General features: G+C 45.0%; 1 protein-coding gene across 2 annotated transcripts in view; it reads left to right on the top strand.

The window, feature by feature from the left end:
• The first annotated feature begins 581 nt into the window (after window positions 1-581).
• PRKCQ (protein kinase C theta) overlaps window positions 582-25,060 on the top strand; it is an 89,435-nt gene continuing 64,956 nt past the window's right edge. The window contains exons 1-3 of one of the 2 annotated variants that reach the window (XM_026648615.2): window positions 582-683; window positions 21,672-21,833; window positions 21,925-22,076. The gene's annotated coding sequence lies outside the window, so the exon portion shown is untranslated. The remainder of the gene's footprint in view (window positions 684-21,671; window positions 21,834-21,924; window positions 22,077-25,060) is intronic. The other variant, XM_026648616.2, reaches the window with a different exon arrangement.

The following is a 25,060-nucleotide window of genomic DNA, read 5'->3' as shown; positions in this document are numbered from 1 at the left end:
GGGGTGAGTTGATTATAGTCTATAAATATCTGTATGGGAAACAAATATTGAATAACTGGCTCTTCATTCTAGCAGAGACAGGGAGATCAGGATCCAAGGGCTGGAAGTTGAAGTCAGACAAACTCAAATGTAAAGGGTCCATTTTTAACCTAGACGGTAATTAAGCACGGGAACAATTTACCAAGAGTCCTGAAGGAGTCTCCACCACTGATCATTTTTAAATCAAGACTGGCTGTTTCGCTGGACGATCTGCTCTCGGAATTCCCATGGGGAAGTTGTCTTTGCTATATAGGAAGTCCCCTCGAGGGTCACAACGTCCCCTGCTTCCTAGCCTCCTCCGGATCTGTGAATCTCTAGTCACACACTTAGCGTATGATGCTGCCAGGCGCAGGAAATCCACAGAGTGGGGACTGTGCCCCGGGGCTGGGAGGTTACTGAGTCTCCAGAAGAGGGGTGGGGCGGGGGATTCCTTGCCCAGGGGGAGGAGGGATCTGCGAGAGGGGCGGGGAGGTGAGGGGAGACCCAGGGTGGCAGCCAGCCAGGCTGAGCTCCCCACTCACTTCCCCCCGGCAGCGGAGGCGGTGGGTGGATGCAGCAGCTGGGGCACGGCGCGGAGCTCGGACGGGGCAGCCGCTGGGATCGCTGAGCCCCGCTGCGGCCCCGCTCCAGGCGGCTGAGAACAGGTGGGTCCGCGGCGCGTTGCGGGGCTTGGGGGGGTCCCGGGCTGGGGTCCGGAGCGCGGAACAGAGTGAGATGCGCGGCAGGGGCTGGCGCTGAGCCGGGAGTGGCGGCTGTGTGTGTGTGTGTGTGTGTGTGTGTGTGTGTGTGTAATCGTGAGAGAGACACACGGGGTGTGTAACTGTGAGTTACAAACGTGTGTCTGTGTAGAGGTGACAGTGAGAGACACTCAGGGAGGAGGTGTGTGTCTGTGTGTGTAATGGTGAGAGAGACACACGGGGTGTGTAACTGAGTTACAAACGTGTGTATATGTAGTGGTGAGAGACACGCAGGGAGGGGTGTGTGTGTGATTGTGAGAGATACACACTGGATGTGTGTGAGAAAGAGAGAAACACGGGGGGTGTAATTGTGAGTTACACACATGCGTGTGTAATGATGAGAGGTACACATGGGGGTGTACCTGTGAGAGAGACACACAGGGGTGTAATGGTGAGAGAGACACACAGGGGTGTGTGTATGTACAATAGTCAGAGATACACATGGGGGGTGTGTGAGAGAGACACACACACACAGGTGTGTGCAATTGTGAGCGATACACACCCATAGGGATGGGTGTGTGGATAATGGTGAGAACTACACACAGGGGTGTGTGAGAGAGACACACACAGGGTCGTGTGTGGGTGTAAGGTCAGAGATACACCCGGGGTGTTTGTGTGTGTTATGGTGAGAGATCCACACAGGCAAGAGTGAGAGAGTTTGTGTAGGTGAGAGTGAATGCAATTGTGTGAAGGGGTCTCAGTGTGTTATTGTGAGAGAAGCGTAGAGCGGTGTGTGAGAGAGAAAGAGGATGTGTGTGATTGTGAAAGATGGCTGAAGGTGTGAGTGTGAACATCAGAGGAGAGTGGAAGCATCTGACAGAGAGACACGGATGTGTAACAGTGGGAGCGATTATGTGTATGTACAAACGATGTGATGTTGGAGGGAGTGTGTGTCGGAGAACACATTTGTGTGTGAGGGAGCATATATGTGTGCGTGCAAGTGAGAGTGTGACACATGAGAATGGGCATCCATGTACATGACAGAATGTTGAAGGGTGATGTTGTATGTATGCGACCGTGTGTTGATATGTGAAAGCGTGCGGCTGTGTGTATAAGTGCCAGAGTGTGTATATATATATGTGTGTGTGTTTGTGTGACCTAGAGTGTTTGTGCCTGTAAAATGTGCATGAGAAAAGGAAATCTGAAGTTCCAGGAAATTTTAGTGTTTGAATGAGCAGGAACTGAAAAAAAGAAAGTTTTGAGACTGTCTGAGTGTTTTTGTTGTCATTTTATTAAACTTGGGTGACATTAAACATGCCGTTTCTACCTTAATTTCTCTCTCATTTTGTTCTCATTTTAAAGTGCCCTGCTCAACCCGAAACCTACTCATTTTTTTTAAAAAAAGAGCTTAAATTAGTTTCAAGTCCTACATCTGAGGCTCCCCACAAGTTTCTGTGGTTTCATAATCACATTTTCCTGTCTTTAAAAATTGTTTTTCTCTCCCCTGTTGCTGTATGCAATACATAGAATAGGGGGAAATGACTGGCTGTACATGGGGAACAGAGAAAAGGGCTATAAACAGAGTGCTATGGAATGTCCAAAGTAAACAAACTGGAAAAAATAGAGAAAACACTTTCCCCCTTCTAACCTCTTTCATATATAGTCATTTGAGTGCCTCTTTGTGACAATGGCAGGCAACAGATTTTCAGGCAGAAAGTGGGGTTTTGAAGTTGATGGTGTATCTCTGTAAATCATGTTGGCATCCAGCGTGTAAGGAGAGGCACTACAAAATGATATTGTGATAGATTTGAAAGTTTATTTGAGAGGCCTAGAGAAACTAACCAACTCCTGCCTGCAGGCTTAGTGTAGTGAGCTGCATTTCCTTTCTCAGGGGGTGGGATTTGAAAACTCAGCCTCTGTCCACTCAATCATGTGACCTTGGTTATACTGTAACCTTAGAGTGTTGAATGCTAATGAAGTACAGTTAGACTCCTGGACATAGTCAGATCCTTTTGGTCATTGCTTTTGATTGGTGGATACAATACAGGAACTTTTCAATGATACTTTCCTTCCTTACAGAGCTACTGACATGCTTTGCAGGGAGAGAGTTACATTCTTTTTCCACCAGTGAAATGCTCATTGCAGTAAAAATAACTTGACCAGCTGACAGCCACCCAACTGAGTCATGCTAATAAAAGAGTACTTAATAAGGTTACTAGGGCAGAAAGAGATAAAGTTTCACTGAATTGCTATTTTAAAAATGAGAAATAGAAATGTTTGCAGTTCAGGGGGGTTGTATTTTGACTTCCATCTTGTTGAATTGCCAAACTTGGGTTCCTGTATTAGTATCATGACATTTCTTATTTCAGAAAAATCCTCTTAAGTCTCCCCCAAGACAATGGTATGTTTTCTGCACATTCCCGTTAACAGTGGGATGTGTCCTAAAATACCAATCAAGACACTAACAAAAATTGATTGCTCAATGGAGTTGACCATCTAATCTGATAAATGTGGATCAGACTTGTACTCACTACATATGGTGGTAATTTGAATGGTCCCTTAAAACAGGAGGCTGCCCTAATAACATTTTCTATGGGGTTAACTCTATTTCCCACCCTCAAGAGTACTTCCTTTCAAGGAAAGTCGCCTATTCCCAAAGTTCTATGGTCCACACACATTTAGTCTCCTCTGTTCTGCTGTTGTTGAGAATATTTAAATCAGAAATAAAGAACCATGAAACTGCAGCTATGGAAAAAGTCATCAACATTAAAGAAAGGAATCTCCAGCATTTTAGCTTCCCATCATGAAACATTTTTAGTTTTCCTCATTTTGGGTCTTTGTCATATATCACATCTGCACATTGGCAGGTTAAAAGAGATATTTTCCACATTTACCCTTATGTCAAAAGTAGGTTTTAACCTTTGATGAGTGCTTTTTAATTTCTTCTCTTGTTGGTTGGATATTGATCAGAAAAAGCTATATTCCTGGCAGAGTATTATATGATGTCGTATTAACCATCCCCCATAATTTTATCTGCTTTGTTGTTGTTGGCTTTTTGTGTTCATTTTTATGGATTTAAGTTTGTATCAGTTTAAAAGCTCTGCTCCAGATTCTGCTGTTGTTGACGTTTCTGCAAACCTGTTAAAGAAAGAATTTGTGAAAGTGGACTGCAGTTTTTTGTGCTGGCTTTGAAGATTGATTTTGAAAAACATAAAATAAAAAGAAAGGAAACACATTTGTATGAAGATCTAAAAACTACACCTGTGCATGTACTGCATAGTGCTAACTAGGACCTTGGTCCTACAATCACACATGAGTAACTTTCTGCCTGTGATTAGTACCATTGAACATGAGGGACTTCCTGCCTTACAGTTACTCATGTGTGTAAGGGTTTGTAGGATCTGGTCCTTGATTCAAATCAGGAAGTGGCCTGAGTTTAGCAGAAACCATGACCACTTATTTCAATTCTAGTGTATTTGTTCTCCTGTAGCCTATACTCACATCCTGACCAGAATGTCTGATTTCTGATCATAGGGCTTTTTGGAAAGAAAACACTAGCAGAATAACTGCAGATTCTTATTGGTAGCTGGCTTCAAGTGATTATCCATATTATTGTCAGTTGAGGTTAATTTTTGTAATTTTCCTGGCCTGTTGGAGATTTTTAATTTGACACAGACCATGCTACATCCAGCAGCAGAGAAAAAGTTTATTGGTTTTTTGGTACATTTAGAATGAGACCAGGTTGCTCTTGAAATTACACGCAGCTGTCCCAGCAGTGGATAACCTCTCCTGTTTTAGTGTTGTCAGATATTAGAGCTATTGTTTTCAAGCAGCTGGTTAGTACAGAATTGTGCTGTCACATTACTCGACTCTTTTGGTATCATATATATTAAAACACAGCCATGCATTTTGGCCCATATCCTAGTGCTGGCTCATCAGGGCACATGTGGCCTGAAAGGCTGCATACAGGAAGTGTTAAGGGTATGGAATACCTGTGCAGGGACAGGGTGAAGGGAATACCCATGTATACCACGAAGCTGCCACTTTTCTCCAGGGTAATTAGTCAGTGTGGTCCAGTGGGTAATACACTGGACTAGATCTTAGGAGATTTGGCTTCTAGTTCAAACCCACTGGGTTACTTTAGGCAAATGGCTTCTGTTTTCAGTGTCCTTGTCTGTAAACTGAAATTATTGATACCTTCTTTGTAAAGTGCTTTGAATCTACAGATGAAAAGAGCTAGGTAGTATTTTTATTATTTTCAGGAAGGGTTATTTCTAAGTCACATTGCAACTCCTTTTTGACCATACAGGTGTTCAAATAAATGAATGCATGAATTTTTATTTTATTTTTATTTTATTTTGCAATGGGAAAAGTGTATCTTTTTTTCCCTACGCTCCTTATGCTTAAGAACAACTGACCCCCTTTTTCTTCAAGCCTTCAGAACAAATCTACCATTGGAGAGAGCCCCCAAGCATGGAAAATTTTAGTCCAAGAGATGAAAGTTTCCAAATGACTAGAGGGTAAGAGGGGAAATCATTATGAATCCTTAATCATTGCAGCCTGCTCTATAATTAGCACAGAGGTTAACTGAGAATCAGGCCTAATAAAGCACCTTTTTGCAACTCAAGCAGTATAGTAAAGGGAGAGAGAAAGAGCCTTAATATTTCTACCTGCTTTAAGACACCTTAACACTGCTAAAGCAGGGAGGAAGGATGGTCTAGTGGATAGCACATTGGCACTAGGCTCAGTGGGTTCAATTTCCCCCTCAGTTACAGACTTCCTGTGTGGTCTTAAACAAATCATTCAGTCATCCCATAGCTGCAAAATGGGGATATTTCCTTATCTTACAGGAAAGCTATGAAAGTTTGTAAGGTGCTTGGATACTTTGGTGAAGGAAAGAAGGCCAAGTGAGCCTTCTGGTTTCAAACAGCCTTCGGAAACCTGAGAATTAAGGCCATCACTTTTACGAAGGAGTCTCAGTGGGACTGCTCATGAATTTAAAGTGAAGTCTGGATGTAAGCGTTTTGCTGTATCAGGGCCAGAATGAACCTTGCGTGTTCCTTGCATGATTGAGCCCTTACATCAGGAGAGATGGAGAGCAAAGGGGGAAAGAGACTCTTAATGAAGAAACTGTCTTGTATAATTGTTAACATGATCTTTGCTAGGTCACATCCCTAATGTTGTTTGAGACCCTGCTCATAAAAGACCAATGTCCTATTCTGCCACAGATTATTTCATCCTAAAATGAACACTTATAAAATGTGTCATCTTTGTAATGATTCATGAAAAATACATTAATTTACCAATAACGTATTGGTCCTTTAATGTTCATTCCACCAGAACGACCCTTCTATACTTAACCTATTGTAAACCTCAGAGATTGTGATAATGAAATGAACTGTTAATTATTATTATTCCAGGAGCACCCATAGGCCCTAATCCGGATTAGAGCTAGATCTAGTGTTGTGCAACTATGCAATAAAAGACACTCCCTGACCCAAAAAACTTACAATGTAAAGAGGTGCCAGGTGGCTCAGAGGGATGAAAAACATAACTGGGATGTAAAAAGCAACGAAGAGTCCTGTGGCACCTTATAGACTAACAGACGTATCGGAGCATAAGCTTTCGTGGGTGAATACCCACTTCGTCAGACGCGTTCACCCACGAAAGCGTATGCTCCGATACGTCTGTTAGTCTATAAGGTGCCACAGGACTCTTTGTCGCTTTTTACAGGTCCAGACTAACACAGCTAACCCTCTGATAATTGGGATGGAAAAGGGAAAAGAAGAAAAAGGAGGATGACAGCAGTAGGAATGCAAGGCTGCATATATTTTTAACTAATTTGACCCTGCAACTCCTTGTGCGTGGGTAGGCTGTGACTCCACATGGACATAGCAGTCTGCTCAGATGTAAGATGACACATGATCAGGACCTAAGTGTACAAATGTCGTTTGTTTATTTGTTTTTAATAAGATGAGTGAATAAGAGACACTAAATAATAGAGCGAAGTGGAAAGTGGGATTTTCAGAATGGAAAATTTTGAGTCGGCAAAAAAAAAAAATCAAAAACTGAAATATTTTGATTCTGAAATGCTGCCACAGTGCCTCATGGTAGTTGTAGTTCGCTGCCTCATGCTACCATTCTCCTCTATAAAACGGGCTCCCTACGTGAGGGGATGCAGTTGCATCATGGAAGTCCCAGGCTGTAGTGCATCCTGGAAGATGTAGTCCAACTGGAGATCCTGTCCCAAAAAGGAGAATGGGGAAATGAGGAAGCTGATCTACAACTCCCATGAGGCACCATGATGGGATATCTTGAAATATTTTGATTTCCAGGCATTTGTTTTTTCAATGAAAAATGTAAATTTTCCATAGAAGAAAGGCACTTTTCAGGGAAAAAATGTGTAGAGTTGGGTCTCAGAAAGGGATTTGAAGGACAGGGCAATAGCCATGGGAGGCCATATGATCCAAGCATATGGGGCAGCATGGGAGGTGTGAGAATGTTCATGGGAGAAATGGGTGAAAGAGGCTGCCATAATTGAGTACGATCAACAAGTCATTACTATGGTGATGGGTGGCAGTATTAAACCCAGAGAGAGAGAAGAGGGAGTCGGGGGAGAACTGGTGTAATGCTCCCCCAGGGTTCTGAGGCATCTCACCACCACCTGCCCTTGTGAAGGGCTTGTGTCTATGCCTGCTGTGCATCAGCTCCCTAAAACCAACAGCTTTTGGCAGCACAAGCACTGCCTTCCCTGCGTCCACAGGCCTCACTCTCTCCGGGCAGGTATTAAAAGGCACTCACCAGCCCCCAAGTCCTCGGAGCATTGCCTGCAGTGTCTAGCCCCCTTTTCACTGAACACTCACAGAATTACCCGGTCTGTTGTTCCCAAAGGAATAGCACACACCAGCTTGTAAGATTCAACTCAGGATCATCACTTTGCTTAACACCACAGCACTGAGGTATATTTGTAGTGAAAACAAGAATAAGTTTTTTATCAAAGAACAGCGATTCAAGTGAAAGTGGATAAGAATATTGGAAACAAATGGTTACATATAAAATGAAATCGTACCACCCTTTCTAAAGACTACATTTAACTAACAGGTTAACATTCTGTCTAAAGAAGTCTATCGCTTCCAAAGTTCTCTTCAGCGTGTTTGACCAAGCCTGATTGAGACCTCTTTTTCATGAAGAAAACTGCTGTCCTTTTAGTCCCCAGTCAAGGGTGCCCATGTGTCTTCTCTGCACCCCAAATATAGTCAAGAAAACCTTTGATGTGCATCTCCAGACAGGGTTCCCTCCCCTCTGCTGTGCTACTCTTCCTGAGAGAGGGCAGGTCTACACTAATGCTTATTTTGATATAACTTATGACATAACTTACACCAACCTAAGTGCCGGTGTGGACAACGCTGTGTCGGTGGGAGATGCTCTCCCGCTGACATAGCTACCACCATTCGGGGTGGTGGAGTAATTATGCCGCTGTAGTGATTCTAGGGTAGACTAGCCCTTAGAGTCTTTCCACAATCTTTCATTTGCCTTTAGTTCAGACTGCTGATGGGAAACCCATTGTGAAAGAGACAATACTCAGTTTACATGTAAACGCATAGGTAGAGCTAGATCTCTTGTCTGACAGGAAACCTGTTATTTTTCCTTTGCCAGTGGACCCGTGCCTTGAGACAGACTTTAAGAACGTATTTTAAGTGTCTATACATAACTCCTTAAACAGTTTCTGTACATAAATTTCACAATGATACTGATGACCAGTGTGATGCCGGCTTTTATTTGAGACCTCACATGCAAACATATCCGACCCAGGAGATCCCTGCACTGCCCATTGCACTCCCTTGCCAGTGGACATTAACAGGTTCTTGGGTCACAGCTGGTCATAATGCAGTGAGATTAGCGATTGGATAAGTATATTGTCAATGGATACTCTGGTATTGAGGACCATCCAAGTACCTACATAGATGGTATATCTTCTTTGTGCTGAAAGGTAAAAGACCACCCATAGCCTAGCTATTCCGTTCCAGAGTAAACTAACATGGAGGTGGAGCAGAATGTGCTTTTTCAGGCCATGAAGCTCAGTTCTTTCCATGTTTGTGTGATAGCACCAGGCACTGTCTGTAAAGAAAAATAAACCAAGTCCAGTCGACATAAGCCTCTCAGCCAGTAAGTGCAAGACCTATATGGCATTTGATTATTTTGACCATTTCTGCGTCATTCTCAGCATGCCCGTTAGCTCAGAGCGCGTATGTAATGTTGTACTTCTCCACCATGGGGAGCCGGGGCAGTTTAATGTGTGCGTATACAGATCACAACACCTTCATTGAATTGCTGATGCCTGCTTAGGACACCTGCGGTTTTTTAAGGGTCAGGTAATAAAGTAGTCTGATGATTTATGGGGAAATATAAACCAGCTAAGAAACTTGCTCAAAGTTTAGGCCAGATCCTAAAATCCTTCCTCAGATTTTACTCACTCCTTATTCAAGTGTAACGCTGACTGTCCGCAGGCAGGATTGAACCGGGGATCTCTGGAGCTGAGTGCATGAGCCTCTACTACATGAGCTAAAAGCCAACTGGCCATTAGTGAATGCTGTAGAGCAGACTCATTTTATCTCTCTCTCTAAGTGGTCTCAGTGCCACTAGATGGGACAGAACACCACACCCAGGAGGTGTGTGGGTCACACAAGCAAACTTCCAGTGGTTTCCTTCCTGAATAATGACCACAGGATTTAGTCTCTTTATTAATTATAACCATATATCAAAACCTATCCCAGGGGTCGGCAACTTTTCAGAAGTGATGTGCCGAGTCTTCATTTATTCACGCTAATTTAAGGTTTTGCGTGCCAGGAATACATTTTAACGTTTTTAGAAGGTCTCTTTCTATAAGTCTATAATATATAACTAAACTATTATTGTATGTAAAGTAAATAAGGTTTTCAAAATGTTTAAGAAGCTTCATTTAAAATTAAATTAAAATCCAGAGCCCCCTGGACCGGTGGCCAACGCCTGGGCAGTGTGAGTGCCACTGAAAATCAGCTCGTGTGCCGCCTTTGGCACGCGTGCCATAGGTTGCCTGCCCCTGACCTATCCCCAGTGCAGCTCTTTCTAATGTCAACTCATGGTCCCACTGAAGTCTCCCAGATCCTATGCTCAGATACTACAGTGATGAGCACAGTATAAGAACCTGTGTAGAACAGAATAGAATATTAAACCTCCCACCGATTCAATGGGACCAGGCTTTGGCTCACAGAGAATTGCACATGTGGGTGGATCATGTAACCTTTACTCAGCTATGCAGATAGATTTAAGGCCCAATGGGCCTGATTTTGGGCTCAGAATGACTTGTTGGCTTTGGTGGAGTTGCTCCCAACTTAGACTGGTGTAAGAAAGATCACAGTGAAGCCCAACATGCAGTGTGACTTTTGCCCTAATCCAAATGTAGGGTCAAATTCTGCTGTCAGAAACACACAAGTAACTCCCATCAACCTCAATGGAAAGCTGTGCGTCCATAGCTGCGAAGCCAAATTTGGCCCTTAGACTGGTTTCTAAATAGCCTGCCCAGCAAGACGTTTTTCATTTTTAACCTATTAAAAATATAAATGGTACCAGGCCAAATTTTGCTAACAGTTTCCCTGGTGTAAATCTGTAGGGACTCCACTGAAATGAACCGACTTGCTCTGAATTTATACAGCTGTGACAGAACTCAGAATTTGGCCTCTTCCTTTAAAGAGCACCACATGTGATGAAACAATGCATAACAATCAAGGGTGAAATCTGGGGCTGTTAAAGTCAATGGCAAAACTCCTGTTGACTTCAATGGGGCCAGAATTTCATCCCAAGATTTTAAGATATACATTCGGTGGGTTTGCGGGTTTTTTTAACATGCTGCATTAGCATGATGCTGCTTTGGCTCTTCCGTGCACCAATGGGCCTGATTCTCCTCTGATTTACATCAGAGGAGAATCAGGCCCATTTACACCAATGTAAATCAGGAATCACTCTGTTGAAGTCAATGATGGGGACGCATTGGGGCCAGTCGGAGGAGAGTCAGGTACAATATTTTTAGTGCAAAAAGAACAGGTTGAGGCGTATGCAGATTTGTATTGGTGTGTGAATGGAATTTAAGCAAGGCCATACCGTGGCTGCCTGTAAAAATCAAATAAAGGCCCAAGTACTACTATGGGAAACACCATTATTTGCCCAAAAGGGTGAAAAAGAGCCAGGGCTGGAATTTAGCCAGGCCTAGGTTTTCCCTTTCCTTCCCCTCCTGCACTAAAGAGCACTGTTTCTCTTTAGATCTATCACATTAGTAAACTAGCGAACACCCACCCTTTAGCTTCCTTTTTCAGCCACTTCCACCCACCCATCTCCCTCATTTTTTCCCCTGTGTTTAGAAATACAGAAAGGGAAAGAAAAAAAAGTGCTGGCCCTCGGAGTGAAAACTGTAACAATTAGTAAAGACACCACTTAAGCCAATATGCTTAGAATCCTCAAAGTCCGAGAGGCGAAAAAGACCCATTCAGTGATTTACCCCACGCTCCTGCCTAAGCAGAATTGTTCCCTACAGAGTATTTTTCTAGTGTATTGACCCATCTGTATTTAAATGTGTTGGTGCTTCCGTCACTCTAATAGATCTGACTGTCAGGAAATTCATTCTTAGAGTCAGCCTAAATTTTCTGTTTCCCATTTATAACCTCCTATGTGTTCTTACACTTCCTTGGTGTTTAAGAATCTGAAATAAACAGAAACAATGAGGAGTCCTTGTGGCACCTTAGAGACTAACAAATTTATTTGGGCATAAGCTTTCGTGGGCTAAAACCCACTTCGTCAGATGCATGGAGTGAAAAATACAGTAAGCAGTATATATATATATACAGCACGTGAAAAAATGGGAGTTGCCTTACCAAGTGGGGGGGTCAGTGCTAACCAATTAAGGTGGAAGTGGCCTATTCTCAACAGTTGATAAGAAGGTGTGAGTATCCGTAGAGGGGAAATTACTTTTTGTAGTGACCCAGCCACTCACAGTCTTTATTCAGGCCTAATTTGATGGTGTCCAGTTTGCAAATTAATTCCAGTTTTGCAGTTTCTCATTGAAGTCTGTTTTTGACGTTTATTTGTTGAAGAATTGCCACTTTTAAGTCTGTTACTGAGTGACCAGGGAGATTGAAGTGCTCTCCTACTGGTTTTTAATGTTACAATTCTTGATGTCTGATTTATGTTCATTTATTCTTTTGCGTAGAGACTGCCCAGTTTGGCCAATGTTCATAGCAGAGGGGCATTGCTGGCACATGATGGCATATATCACATCGGTAGATGTGCAGGTGAATGAGCGCTTGATGGTGTGGCTGATGTGGTTAGGTCCCTATGATGGTGTCCCTTGAATAGATATGTGGACAATGTTGGCAAGGGGTTTGTTGCAGGGATTGGTTCCTGGGTTACTGTTTTTGTTGTGTGGTGTGTAGTTGCTGGTGAGTATTTGCTTCAGGTTGGGGGGCTATCTGTAAGCGAGGACTGGCCTGTCTCCCAAGGTCTGTGAGAGTGAGGGGTTGTCCTTCAGGATAGGTTGTAGATCCTTGATGATGCGCTGGAGAGGTTTTAGTTGGGGACTGTAGGTGACAGCTAGTGGCCTTCTGTTACTTTCTTTGTTGGGCCTGTCCTGTAGTAGGTGACTTCTGGCTCTGTCAACATATTTCTTCACTTCACCAGGTGGGTGTTGTAGTTTTAAGAACGCTTGATAGAGATCCTGTAGGTGTTTGTCTCTGTCTGAGGGATTGGAGCAAATGCGGTTGTATCTGAGGGCTTGGCTGTAGACAATGGATCATGTGATGTGATCTGGATGAAAGCTGGAGGCATGTAGCTAAGTATAGCGGTCAGTAGGTTTCCGGTATAGGGTGGTGTTTATGTGACCATCGCTTATTTGTACTGTAATAATAAATGAATAAATAAATAAGTGATGTGTGGAGCTGGAAGAGAAGCAATGCACCCTGAAGCTACTCACGCTTTCTGGATTGCCTGAGTGCATCACCATCACCTGTGAGTAACCACAGATGGTATTTGGACAATTCATTGTACAGTAAGAATGGGATCATACTATACAAGTAAAGTAAAAGTTTGTGCTGCTAAGGTGAAATTCACCCCGTGATGAATCCTGAAGATCCTGGGCAAGGCCTTTCATATCACAAAATCCTGAGATATGCTGTGTAGGGGTGGGGTGGATGTGCCCTACATAGGCCAACATAGAGGGGGGTGCAGGAAGAAGGCCAGAAGAGAAGCCACTGCATGTGTGACAGCCTGGATCCGGTGCCTCCAAGGGACACAGAAGGGCAGTGGAAGCTGTTCTAGCCCATGGACTGACACAGCCATGCAGTGACCCCCCTACGAGTTGGCAGTAGGTCGTAGCTGCTTGATCTTTGCTTAGTTCTTCACAGAGGATGAAACTCACCTGCGGAAAGCTCACACTTTTAGGAGGGAATGTGACAAAGTGCCTAATTCTCGCCATCCCGGACTGAATGTAATACCCTAGAACTTAATTTTATATTGGATTCTCTTATCCAGTCTGTATCCCACCATACTCAGTTCAGGTCACAGAGGAAAATAAGGGCAGAAAGAGAGAGAGAGAGAGACATTTGTGGGTATGGATAAAGGAGAAGAGATATCTCTTCAGCTGACATGAGCTGGAAAATGGGCAAAGCAGAGAGCTACAGGGAGGTTGTTCAGAAGGATCTGCCATGGTCAGATGTGAGACTGTGCGAGGGGAAAGAAAGGAGGCCAGTGTTAACTAGACAGGGAGCTGTGAATCGGGCTACAAAAGGGTTTCATAAACAATGAATGCCATTTTTAACCGGACCCTGGAATGAGTGGGGAGCCGATGGAGTTGTTGGTGGATGGGACTGATGTGTTAAGAATGTAAGAAAGCAGACAGAATTCTAGAGTCTGAAGAGCTTGGGAGCTGGAAAGCCAGAGAGAAGGGCATTGCAATAGTAATGACAAGAGAAGATGCAGATACAGGCGAGGACCTCAGCAGGACCTCAACGTCATGGCAGCGATGCAGCCAGGAAACTTTGTGGAGGTGATTTGTAGATATAGGAGGAGAGCTCAAAGTCAAGGCTATGGGCAATAGAGACCTATGGGAGACCTTAGCTGAGGATGGAGATAGAGGGTGTGGAGTTCTGCGAAGGGATGCTCCTCTTGCCCAAGAGAAATGCATCTGCCTTTAAGATAATTAGCTGAAGGGAGTAGAGATGAAACCACAAGGTACCTGGTCAAGTGAAAGTGGACAAGGATGAATGACTGAAGGTACCAAATGATAGAATAATTGAGTCTCAGCAATGCAAAAGTATTCAGTAATCCTGGGCTAGATGCTCAGCTGGTTCAAGGACTCTTGTTCAGAGGATACAGGTTTCCTGGAAGGTGTGAGATGGGGAAAGGGTAGAACATGACAGTCCCAGGGGATGTTCTTGAGGTGACCCTGTGTTCTGTCAGTCTGCCTTCAATTTGATCAGCTAGCTGGCCGGCAGCACCTTGAGGTGTCCATTTTGCAGGGGCATTACAAAAACTGGGACAAAACACTGGGGCAGGTCGTGAAAACAGGGACATTCCCAGACTAAAACAGGGCCTAAAATTAGGCTCTTTAATCCTAGTTTAGGCTCCTAAATAAGCATACTTGAGTACTAAAATATGGATTTCAGCTCCTCTGTGTGATAATCTTGGTCCCACTTTTCAGGAATACATGGTCACCCTAAGCATGTCCATTATCTAACTACTGTGCCTGATTTGTGGGTGAGATCAGGGAGCTAGAGGTCCATATTTCTGTCCAGAATTAAGTGTGGGTTCAAAACTGGGCCTGCAAAATGGAGGACTTTTAAACATCAAGCCCATCTTATTTTCCCCCCCCTCTTGCATTTTCTTTTGCTTTTGATTGAGAGTGAAAAAAAAAATACAGAAGCCGGTGTGGGCAGGAAGTGCTATGAAATAGATGCCACTCTGGCTTAAGGTGGTTAGATATTGGTTCAGGCAAAACTCCAGCTGTGTCATTTTTTTTAAAAGTAAACACAGCAGGAAGTCTGTTAACCAATACCAAAATCTTATAGAAATACAGGAACCACCAGGTTAACGAACAAGACAACAAAAGGGCGAAAGGTACTACAGTTGTATCTCAGCGTAAGAGATTTCCCTCATCACTATATGGAATGCAACTGCTGTTAAAAAGCCTTATGAAAAGATCCACCATCCAGTCAAATTTTCTTAGAAGAAAACTAAGACCATGAGAAATATTTTCATGAAATAAAAAAAAAATGCCGTGGAAATAGTTGTTTTTAGACAATTAAATATTCCCCTGTGGTTTTTGCCACCCAGATGTTGCAGCACTGGGGTAATGCAGGACATGAAATGACCAGTCAATTTTCGTTATGCATAGCTGAGAAAAAGGCAAAAAGTAAACAAGCAGCAGAAATGGAGGAAAGTAAATCTAGTGTTTGTACATCTTTCTGTTTGAATAGGTAAGGCTGTGTTTGTGTTTAGGGCATCAGAGGTGGCAGTGCATGGAATGATGGCAAGAGAAGTGGTTATACAATTGCTTAATAGACAGGGAATTCGGCAAGGTTTTAGTCACTGAATATCTTTGCAATTCCCCTATTGGTGTTCCTGGTTTGCCTCTCCCTGGTGTTTGCAGAAGTAGCAGAGGATTCAAACCAGCCTGTAAAAATTACTGGTCTCTAAAGGTAGATTAATTGCTAGAGATGTTCCCATTGCCTATTCGGGAACAAGGCAAGTACCCAGCATCTAGGAAAGATCCCTTTTGCACGGAATAATCCTTATCTTGCAGGAAGTCCATCTCTTGGGGATGAAGAGTATTAATCCTTCCCTTAACATTTCAGTGTCTCTTTAAGGCTGCCAAACACCATTAGACATGTCTCCAGCTGTCCATTGTTAAACCCCTGAGCTCTGTCTCTCCTTCACCTGTAGGAAGGAGGTATCTGCAGTATCTGCCTAGTTACATTAACATCACTGGACCTAATTTAAACCAGCTGGGGATTTGGCTCAGTCTAGGTGCTGTGTCTTTTCTTTGTCACACAACAAGCATAAGATGAATGTAATATACAGGACGTCGCACTGGGTGATCTAACGAACCTTCTGGCCTTAAACTCTATGACGTCACATGAGCATGGTGGAGTCCAAATAACCCAGTCTACTGGCCTTATATAGCATGCAAGGCCTAGCTACCTTCATACCCTGCTGCTCTGGCAGATCTCTAAACATAGAACACAGAGACCATCACTAGATGCTCCACAAACAGCGGCGGCTCCAGGCACCAGCGCTCCAAGCGGGGGGCACCCTGCCAGTCTCTGCAAGGGCGGCAGTCAGGCAGCCTTTGGTGGCTTGCCTGCAGGAGGTCTGCCGGTCCCGCGGATTGGGTGGCAATTCGGCAGCGGGTACGCCGAAGCCGCGGGACCGGGGGACCTCCCGCAGGCATGCCGCCGAATCCGCGGGACTGGGGACCTCCCGCAGGCATGCCACCGAAGGCAGCCTGCCTGCCGTGCTTGGGGCAGCAAAAAAGCTAGAGCTGCCCCGTCCACAAATTATTTAAAGGGAAATTACCCATCCCCTGAATGCTCCAATGGGCTGCTCTGAACCCTGTACCATCTTTTCCACATGGCAGAAGCATTCAATGCATTGTCTGGCTGAACTGTATACAGATCAGTGGGGGTGTTGGCCTGGTGCTGAGTTAGGAATCCCCTAGGTGTGGGAATCAAATTTGATGGTAAGCTTTTTGGAGGTCTTCACCTCATAGAGTCTCATTCTGTAACATTCCCATAAGTGACAACTGGCTCCCCTCCACTCCCTCTCACTCCTCCTCCACCACAGGGCCGGCTTTATGACCCGCGGGGCCCGATTCCAATACCCGGCAGCGGTCCGGGGCTTCGGCGACACTTCGGCGGCGGGGGGGTCCGCTCTGGGTCTTCCGCGGTAGCGAAGGACCCCCCGCCGCCAAAATGCCGCTGAAGACCTCCGGAGCGGGGCCCTCTTAGGCGCAGGTCCTGATTCCAGGGAATCGGCTTAAAGCCGGCCCTGCTCCACCCCTCTAAGCCACTGGCTGCAAATTCTATGGCTGGCTGTGGAGAAAGGGGAAATTAGATAGCTATTCCAATTCTCTTTCGGCCCTCCTCCCACTGCCAAAGGCAGTCTGAAAAAGGGACTGTCCCACCCAAAATGCTTTCAGATGTTCTCTTTATAAAAATATTGTTTTTAGCTCTTTTGCACTACCAGTCGATGTATACCCCTACAGTGAAAATGACAGAAAGGAATTATTTACAGATGTTCTCTCCTGAATTTCAGGACAGAGAGACAGAAAATTTGGCCCTGATCCTGCAAGGATTTATGCATGTGCTCATAGGCTCCGACTTTTCAAAGGCTCCCACTCCACCCCTTTCCCCAAGACCCCTCCCCTGCCCCTTGCTCCTCCCCCCTCCCTCCCAGCCTCCTTGCACACTGCAAAATAGCTGATTGCGATGGGCGGGAGGCGCGGGAAGGGAAGGGGAGATGCTGATCGGCACGACCTGCTAGCAGGTGGGAGGCGCTGGGGGTGGGGGGGAGCTGATAGGGGGGCTGCCAGTGGGTGCTCAGCACCCACTATTTTTTCCGCATGGGTGCTCCAGTCCCGGAGCACCTATGGAGTCCGCATCTATGCTCATGTGCTCATCTTTATTCACTGGAAGTAATCCCGTTGAACTCAGTTTGGGAGCCCAGAAGTCACGGGAATACTCCTGGTCTGTAAAGTTATGCATGTGTCCAAGTGTCTTTCAGCTGGGAAGCATCCCTTTGAGAGTTACATTTTTCACCTACAATACGGGCTCCTCTGTCTGTTTGTGGTCACAGATGAGAAAGCTAAAGGCACAAATACTCCGTTTTTTGCAGCTGTCGTTTTGCCAGCAAAAGGGAGCTCATTTATGCCACATCAATATGGCTGGGAAATAGATCCCATCCTCTCCACAAACTGTGAGTTTAGTTACTGAAAAAAGAGCCGACCTGTTTAAAATCTCCCCTCGGGTAGACCTTGATTCAGCAAAACACTTCAGCACATGCTTAAACCCCTCTGAAGTCAACCATGCTCAGTGTGTGATTACGTGCTTTGCTGAATAAGGGCCTAAGGGTACGTCTATACTTACCCACTGGTCCGGATGTAAGCGATCGATCTTCTGGGATCGATTTATCGCGTCTTGTCTAGACACGATAAATCAATCCCGGATCGATCCCGGAAGTGTTCGCCGTCGACGCCGGTACTCCAGCTCAGCGAGAGGAGTACGCGGCATCGACGGGGGGAGCCTACCTGCAGCGTCTGGACCCGCGGTAAGTTCGAACTAAGGTACTTCGAATTCAGCTACGTTATTAACGTAGCTGAATTTGCGTACCTTAGTCCGAAGTGGGGGGTTAGTGTGGACCAGGCCTTAGTCTGTACATTCCACGCTGTTCGAGTTCATTTGCTTAAGACTATTACGTGTATTGCTTCCTAATATAGTCAAGAAAGAGTTGCCCTTCCTATTCTCCCAGGTGTGAGGGGTTGCGGTAGGAGACAGGGGCCAGGGCGCCTGCCTCAAGCAGCAGTGCATATGCCCAGAAGCAGAAACTTAGGCACCAATGCAACTTTTACAGCAAAACTTTAGGTGCCCAGTGAGTTTTGGCACCCATCGGGTTAGGCAGCAGCTGACGGGGGTTTGTGGATTGCAGCCATCCCTAAAACTGGGACTTAGATGCCAAAGTTCCTTTGTGGATCTGGCCCTTAGTCTCTCTGTGCCTCAATCCCCTTCTTTAAAATGGGGGTAATAGCACTGCCCTAGTTCACCAGGGGGCTGGGAAGATACATTTGTTAAAGGTTGTGAGGTGCTCAGATAGCATGTTGATAGGCGCCATATAAGTGTCTTAGACACGTCGTCTCACTGTGAGACCTGGGTTTAAATCCCAACTCTACCACAGACTTCCTGTGTAATGTTGGGTGAGTCACTGAATCCCTTTGTGCTTAGTTCCCCATCTGTGAAATGGAGACTATGGTGCTTCCTTCCCTCTGTCTTCCTTGTTAGCTTAGAGGGTAAGCTCTTCAGGGGCAGGAGCTGCATCTTAATATCGCAACGGGGGCCATTAGGTGCACCTGTCATCTGTCATAGCTACTGCTCTCCTGCACCACGCCATGATATCTGCCAGAGGTCCAGTCCCGTCCAGCTTCAAGCTTTCCGAGTAGTTAATAAAGAAGTATTTTTATATAGGCATTTAGCTACAGAAAATAGGAGGATGTTAGAAGTTGGAGATGAAGCAAAGGATTAGATCATCCAGCCCTCCCCTACGCCAGGACTGGGTATGTACTATATGCCCTCTGCTTTCATCAAGTAATCAGTCGCCCACTCTCTGTCTCCCCCCACACGCTTCTGTGGGGACTTCACATGTTTCTATAAGTCTTACTGGGGAGGAAAAGTGAGCCTGCAGTTATTGTTCTTTGTAAAGAAATGGAATAGAAAGTTAGTGCACACAACACAAAAGACTCACGCAGATCCCTGATGAACTCTCCCCCAGATACGATCTGTTTCCTTCAGCTGCAAAGGGCCCACACAGCCATGTCAAATATCCTCTCTCCTTTGCTGATGACTGCTTGATTGCCATGACATTTCAATTTCTAGAACCTCTGAGTGATAGATCAGCTTATGGGAAGTTCCTTGAATATCCCCAATACAGGGCTCCAGTTCTTTATAACTAATGTGTGGTAAGAGTCTCTAAAATTGATCATAAATAGAACATAGTCACATGCTGTTGAGGTCAGTCACTGCGCAGCCAACCAGGGCTACAATAAATGCTATTTTCCATTGGAACGGAGGGTTTTCGACTCTCTAGTGGAATACAGACCGTGCTCCTAACGCTGATGGTGTATGAGGGGTGGGCCCTAAGTCTGGTACTGATTTGAGATCTGATAACTCTTCAAAACTGATTTTTTCTTTAAACTTTGACCTTTGCTGTCAACATGTTGGACCATGTTCATTGCTAAAGTAATTGCATCACTTCAGTGGATTACACTAGTGATGAATTTAGCCCAATACTTTTCACCTAAGTGAAGTTTTTCTAAATATTTGAGAAAATGATTTAGTTGCATTTGGGGTATTTCTGTGCCAAGAAGATATAGAACAATATTTAGATTGCTTTGTTGATTTTCATGCTCAAAGATTCCCAAAGTGCTGTATTATACTTTTTAATCATAAGAACGGCCATACTGGGTCAGATCAAAGGTCCATCTAGCCCAGTATCCTGTCTTCTGACAGTGGCCAATGCCTGGTGCTTCAGAGGGAATGAACAGAACAGGTCATCATCAAGTGATCCATCCCCTGTAAGCCAGGGCTGCTCAGCATGGGGTCAGTGGACCACTTAATGGTGATCACAGCCCTTCCTGAGGGTCCACAGAGTGGATTGTTTTGAGAGCCAAACAGTTGGGAATTAGGGTGTTGGGACATGTATCCATTAAGGGATCTTTCTCTTGCCAGGTCATTAGCAGAATGAAAAACATGGAGAACTGATGGTATAAACAAATGCAAAGTGGAACCAAACTCCTGCTGTGCTATTTATACAACAGACTCATCTCCTCACTCCAAGTGGGCAGGGTCAGCCTCTAAGGAGACGGGTTTCTACTTACTTCATATTTGAACAGGCATGAGCGGAAGATTGCAGCCGTTTTGAGTGTCAGCCCCAGGCTGTCTTCAGGGTCCTGTTAGCTTGCCCTGATGCCCATTACTTGGCACAGGCATTTATATTTACATCTTGCTGCCAGAATTCCTCAGGTTATTTTTTTCCCCTCCCAGTTTAGCTAGGCCTCTTATTTCAGGGGGGTAGGAAATGTTCGAATAGTTGAAGACAAAGAAAGAAGAACAATGCATTTGTTTCTTGTGGGGAGACTATCTATTTGGATTGGGTTTTTCCATCAATCCAGGCTAAGTCCTCTTCCTGTTGCCCACCTGCTTTAATATCATGGACCCCTCCCCTAATAAGTAACTTTGGAGGGGGTTTCTACTCACCGGGCTCTTGGTGCTGCTCCATATCTGTTCCCATCCTGTTTGTTGCCATGCAAACCTATCCAAACCTGGGTCGATAATGAGGATGGCCTCACCGGCTTCCCTCAAGGACCTATCTTTCTAATACTGATGTATCTCCAAGCTGCTGAAGCTAACTCCAGAGATATATCGCCCAAGACCTGAGGAGAGATGGATGGTGCTAATTCCCTGCATTATCCTGCAGAACAGAAACTAATTTCAGATACTCCCGCCTGTGATTTACCCTCCCCAGCAATTCCTGGGAAAGCTACAAATCACAGATGCTTCCGAAAATATTTTCTCCTACTTGCGGGCAACATCACACACTGAGATCTTATAGAGAAGCATGTGGGTAGTCTTTTGAAGTGACCCTAGAAGCTTTCAGATTTTCACCTGGCACAGTCTGACCATCATCGGTGCACTGCCTGGGGTTTTATGAAGAACTCATGGAGTTTTCTTTCTCCTAGGCATAAGGCCCCTCTCAAGGTATCCAAAGGCTTTCCACTTTCTTAAACATAGTATTTAAGTGCCTGTGTGATTCCTCATAGAGTTCAATCTGTGTCTCAGCCAGATTAGCAGCTACACAAGCTGCCGATCACAGGGTACTTCAGCTAAAATTGGGAGGAGAACCTTCACAATAATGCCAAGCTTGTGGATCGTCCCTATACTGGTGCAACTTATCTGAGAAATCCCTTGACGAACCCCTTAAAAGATCTAGCAGCGAATAAACACGCCCTATTGCCTGCGCAAGAAAAGAGCAGGTGTCCCAGCCTTCGAAGGTGCTGAGCCATGCGTGTTAAGCGCCTTTGAAAAATCAGGCCCGAAGTGTTTGCCTCCAAATCTTGTTTCAATCCCAATCTTAATTGTAGATGTTTGTCTTTATTTTCCAAACCAGGAAGAAGCGGGTTTTACCATATTTAGATGGCAAGAGGATCTGCCAGAGGCTAGGGTTGTGGGGGACAGTCATGCATTTACAGAGACTCCTTCTGACTGTTGCAGTCACCCACTACTTCTGCACAGCGCGGGGGGATGGACTCTCGTCTCTCCAAATTGCCTGGTAAGACGGTCGCCATTCTGGCAATTGGCTGCGGCATGGTTTTGCTCCGACTCCCCCCATTCATTCTCCTTTCTTCCACCTCCTTAAACAGAGAGTCCAGAGTTTTAAAGGCAGCCCAGCCCCAGGAGCAGTGACAATGAGAGACAGCCGTGACATTGCTCCATGTTTTCTACAGATGTGATGAAAAGGAAAACCCATCTAGTTAGAGACTGACCTTGTCTATCAGTAAAATTCCATTTACAGGTAAGAAAAATGGCTTTATTTTACCCTAACCTCCTTCGCGTGACCTTTGAGGTCAGCTGGGTTGTTTTTGCTGTCAGCCCATAGGAGCACTGGTGGCTGGGTGGTCTCAGCTGTCTGTTCTGGACTGTGAGATTTATTTCCACTCATAGTCCATGAAAGGCCAGGTTTGGCTTTCAGAGCGCAGTGCAAGGTGTATCCTTTTAATCAACCTGTTGACTGATGCTGGAACTAAGCAGTTCAAAAAGCAGCAGGAGGTTACAGACAGGGTTTGCCATTTGTGGTCCGTGCGCATGTGTCAATTCTGTTTATTTTAGGCTTTTGTACTGCTGCCCATGACCATATCGGGGCACTTTCTGTGCAAAAATAGATTAGCAATACCAAAATCCCTCCCAGTGAATTTCATACAGTCTCTGTCACTTCTTACTTTTCAGCGTATAAAATGCTCTGCTCGGGAGAGGGTGTTTGTGTGTATAAGTGAGATGTGGTGGTTGTTCTTGTGAATGTTGTTCTGGTTAGGGTGGGGAAAACTTTCTAACGTGAGAAAGTTTTTCAGTGTTTTCTAAAATTGGTCAGACTCTGGATTCAGCTAAACGCTTCTGGAAGTTCAAATCCCCTTAACTGGGAATGCTTTGCCTCCAGCTCTCTCACACTTATTTCTGGGCTTTGTGACCTTCATTGTCCCAGAGAATCACACTGTTTTAGGTGGTTCTTAGATGGAAATTCACTCTCTTATGTTGGTAGGACCTGAGCCATAAATGCACAGGTGCCGACTTTTCAAACTGCCGGGGGGTGCCCCAGGCCCCTCCTCCACTCCACCCCTTCCCCCAAGCCCCCACCCCTGCCCCGCCTCTTTCCAGCCAGTTCTACCCACTCCCCTGAGTGTGCCACACCCTCGCTTCTTCCCGCTCCCTCCCAGCCTCCCTGCATGCCACAAAACAGCTGATTGCTGCGGGCGGGAGGTGTGGGGAGGGAGGAGGAGGTGCTGATCCGTGGGGCCCACCAGCGTGCTGGAGGCGCTGGGGGAGGTCCTGATAGGGGGGCTGCTGGTGGGTGCTCAGCACCCACCATTTTTTCCCCATGGGTGCTCTAGTCCCAGAGCACCCACGGAGTCAGCGCCTATGCATTAATGGCTCTGACAACTAGATGCAAGGTCTTAAACTGGCAGCTGTAGTGGACTGGGAGACATTGGAGGGGCCAGACCAGAGTCTTGATGGGACCTAGATATGACTATGGTGGGCACCCAATAATCTGTAAATAAAGAGTTATTCTGTTGACACGATTATCACTTTGCGATATCTTTTCACTGCAAGCTGTAGAAGAGCTACAAGAGGAGAACAGATAAGTTGCTCTTCGGCTGTATAGCATTTCTTAGTGGCTTAACGTATCTTAGGCCACATCTACACAACCTAACTTACATCAGCATGCAGCCGCCTCAGTAACTGCGTTGCTTGTGCGTGTCTACACTTGGCTCCTTGTGTCAGTGTACATCCTCACCAGGAGCACTTGTATTGATTGTACTGGGGCATTGTGGGACGGCTCCTGAAAGCCAGTAACAGTGGACATAACCTACCTACATTGGCTTTGACTCTACGCCGCCTTTGGAGGTGGAGTATTACGTCGGCATAGCAGGGCGGTTACATCAGTGGAGGTGAAATTTAAATGTAGTTAGGTTGGCGTAAGCTGCCTTGCATCAACCTAACTCTGTAGTGTAGACCAGGCTTTAGATGTCTATGCACAAATGGAAGGAGCATGGGGAATAAACAGGAAGAACTGGAAGTATTGTACGTAAGCTAAATTCTGATTTAATTGGCATCAATTGGTGGGATAAATCTCATGACTGGAATATCGGTATAGAGGGCTGCAGCTTGTTCCCGAAGACCGTATTCAAAGAATAGTTATCCATGGCTTGCTGTCAAACTGAGAGGTCATAACTAGCGGGGATCTGCAGGGGTCTGTCCCGGATCTGGTAATATTTGATGTCTTCATTAATTACTCTGGATAACTGAGTGGAGAGTGTGCTTATAAAATGTGTAGATGGCACCAAGCTGGGAGGGATTGCTAGCACTTTGAAGGATAGGATTGAAATTCAAAAAGACCTTGACACATTGGAGAATTGTTCTGAAATCAACAAAACTCAATTCAGTAAAGACACATGCAAAGTACTACATTTAGGGAGCAAAATCAAATGCACAGCTACGAAATGGGGAATAACTGGTTAGTACTGCTGAAAAGGATCTGGGGGGTTATAGTGGATCACAAATTCAATATGAGTCAACAGTATGATGCAGTTCCAACAAAGGCTAATATCATTCTCAGATGTATTAACAGGAGTATTATATGCAAGACATAGGAGGTAATTGTCCTGCTCTGCTTGGCACTGGTGAGGCCTCAGCTGTAGTATTGTGTCCAATTCTGGGCACCACATGTTATGAAAGATGTGGACAAACTGAAGAGAATCCAGAGGAGAGCAACAACAATGATAAATGATTTAGAAAACCTGACCTATAAGGAAAGGTTAAAAAAACTGGCCATGTTTAATCTTGAAAAAAGAAGTCCAAGAGGGGGGCTTGATACCAGTCTTTGAATATGTTAGGGGCTGTTATAAAGAGGACGGTGATCAATTGTTCTCCATGTTCACTGAAAGTAGGGAAAGAAATAATGACTTGATGTGCAGCAAAGGAGATTTAGGTTAGATATTAGGAAAATCTTTCTAACTATACGGATAATTAAGCATTGGAATAGGTTTCCAAGGGAGCTTGTGAAATCCCCATCACTGGAGGATTTTTAAGAACAAATTAGACAAACATATGTCAGGTCTAGGTTTGCTTGGCCCTGCCTCAGTGCAGGGGGTGGATTAGAGGTTCCTTCCAGCCCTACATTTCTGTGAATCTGTGATTCCATAAGTGTTCTCCTCCCTGGCCCTCCAAAAAGATCTGGGTCCAATGAGCAGAATTTTCGCTTTAAAGGTTAATAAATTGCCAATA

The sequence above is a fragment of the Terrapene carolina genome, unplaced genomic scaffold (genome assembly GCF_002925995.2).
Source record: "Terrapene carolina triunguis isolate 2854851 unplaced genomic scaffold, T_m_triunguis-2.0 Scaffold68, whole genome shotgun sequence".
Lineage (NCBI taxonomy): Eukaryota > Metazoa > Chordata > Testudines > Emydidae > Terrapene > Terrapene triunguis.
The sequence above is the reverse complement of the archived record's forward strand: the minus strand, read 5'-3'. Positions and strand labels throughout refer to the sequence as shown.